This window comes from Cucurbita pepo, unplaced genomic scaffold (assembly GCF_057944985.1).
Source record: "Cucurbita pepo subsp. pepo isolate OVF unplaced genomic scaffold, ASM5794498v1 scafford_132, whole genome shotgun sequence".
In the NCBI taxonomy this organism is placed as follows: domain Eukaryota; kingdom Viridiplantae; phylum Streptophyta; class Magnoliopsida; order Cucurbitales; family Cucurbitaceae; genus Cucurbita; species Cucurbita pepo.
The window spans coordinates 10,001-12,500 of NW_028258035.1; positions in this window are offsets into that span (position 1 = coordinate 10,001).

Genomic DNA, 2,500 nt, shown 5'->3' on the forward strand with positions numbered 1-2,500 from the left:
GAGAATCCCAGTTAGAAGGCAACATCGTAACATTCCGTGCTCAACAAGGCTCATGTCGCACACCCAAAGGCACCCGATTCCAACCAGCCAAACATGTTCTGGCACCACCCGCCTTCAAAACATAGGGCTGGCCCAAGGCTGGCGAGGCATCACCACAACGTCACACACTCAACGAGGTTCATGCCGCACGCCCGAAGGCACCCGGCTCCACCCCACCTTGCATGTTTCATCATCGTACCAACCATCAACCATCCTCAAGCCAGCCCAAGTTAGAAGGCAACATCGCAACATTTCATTCTCAACAAGGCTCATGTCACATGCCCAAAGGCGCACCCGACACTGCCTGACCGTGCAAGTTTCGCCACCGCACCGCCGCCGTCAACCGCCCTCGTCCGCCGACCACCACTCCCACGCCCCAAGCATATGCCCATGTGCGGCGCATAGTGCTTGGGGCGTGTGGGTGGTGGAAGATATAGGGGTACCCCCGTGCCCAGCCCATGCAGACTAGTCACCCCCCTATATAGTACATTTTGAGGCATTTTTGGTCTGCCAGGCCTAGATACGATTTTTCTGAGCCGTCATACGGTCAAATATCTCAAGTTTTAGAGTGTTTTTTTCCATGAACTCGATTGATTCATGGATTGGACATTGTAATGGATCTAGAAATCAAGTTTCATAATTTTTCAACCAACCAATTTTTTTTAATGAATTTTTAAAAATTAAATAATAAGAAATTAAAAAAAATAGCTAGATTTGTCAAAAAAATCTGAATTTTTTTGGGAATCATTCTTTCATGTTTCTTAGCTCCCAGAAAAAAAATTACAACAAACCGACCACTCCACAAGTACTTTCACAATTAATGGGTGATGGATGGGGCGCGGGCGTGCACGCAGCAGCACGCGGGGCGGGGCGGGGCGCGCGCGCGCAGAAGAACGTGGGCGGGGCGGGGCGCGCGCGCGCGGGAGACGCTGGCGGGGCGGGGCGCGCGCGCGCAGAAGCACGCGGGCGGGGCGGGACGGGGCGCGCGCGCGCGGGAGAACGAGGGCTGGGCGGGGCGGGGCGCGCGCGCGCAGAAGCACGCGGGCGGGGGGGGACGGGGCGCGCGCGCGCGGGAGAACGAGGGCTGGGCGGGGCGGGGCGCGCGCGCGCAGAAGCACGCGGGCGGGGCGGGACGGGGCGCGCGCGCGCGGGAGAACGAGGGCTGGGCGGGGCGGGGCGCGCGCGCGCAGAAGCACGCGGGCGGGGCGGGACGGGGCGCGCGCGCGGGAGAACGAGGGCTGTGCGGGGCGTGGGGCGCGCACGCGCGCGCGCGCTGGCGGGGCAGGGCGGGGGTGGGGCAGGGCGGGGCGCACGCGGGTGGGGCATGGCGGGGCGGGCGAGCGCGAGGGAACGTTCCGACACTGCCCCACCGTGCGCGTTCCGCCACCGCACCACCGTCGTCAAACGCCCTCGACCTCCGACCACCACCCGTACGGCCCAAGCATATGCCCATGTGCGGCGCATAGTGCTTGGGGCGTGGGGGTGGCGGAAGATATAGGGGGTACCCCCGTGCCCAGCCCATGCAGACTAGTCACCCCCCTATATAGTACATTTTGAGGCATTTTTGGTCTGCCAGGCCTAGATACGATTTTTCTGAACGGTCATACGGTCAAATATCTCAAGTTTTATAATATTTTTTTCCATGAACTCGATTGATTCATGGATTGGACATTGTAATGGATCTAGAAATCAAGTTTCATAGTTTTTCAACCAACCAATTTTTTTTTAATGAATTTTTAAATATGAAATAATAAGAAATTAGAAAAAATAGTTAGAGTTGTAAAAAAAATCTGAAATTTTGTGGGAATCATTCTTTCTTTCATGTTGCTTAGCTCCCAGAAAAAAAATTACAACAAACCAACCACTCCACATGTACTTTCACAATTAATGGATGATGATTGTAAAAACAAGGTCCTGGTGGGTGTCTTAGTGTAATGTACTTGCTCTAGTATCAAAACTCTTCATTTTATTGTTTTAGACAACCAAAAGAAAAAAAAAATAGTTAAATTTTTACGGGTGTCACTCTTTTCTTAGTTCCCCCAAAAAAAAAAAAAAGTCACAACAATACAAGCATTAAAAATGAACATTCACTTTTCACGGGTATTGGGTTTGATGATATTTTTATAGTCCAAGGTTTTATACACGTTCTTACTTTCCACGGATGTTAGGTGTGATGAATTGTTGTAGGGGCTAACCTTCAAGGCTTTATACGTGTACTCACGCTTCATAGGTATTGGGTGTGATGTTTTCTTTATGGAGGTAACATCCAACACTTTTGATATGCTGTTGGTAGAACATTTATCACACATAGCATAGGATGGGGCTTGGCGTGCGCGAGGTGAGTGGGGGCGCGGGGGTGTGCAGGGAGAGCGCGCGGGGGCGTGCGGGGGGTGTGCGGGGGGAGTGCGCGGGGGTGTGTGGGGGGAGCGCGCGCGGGGGGCGTGTAGGGTGTGCGAGGGTG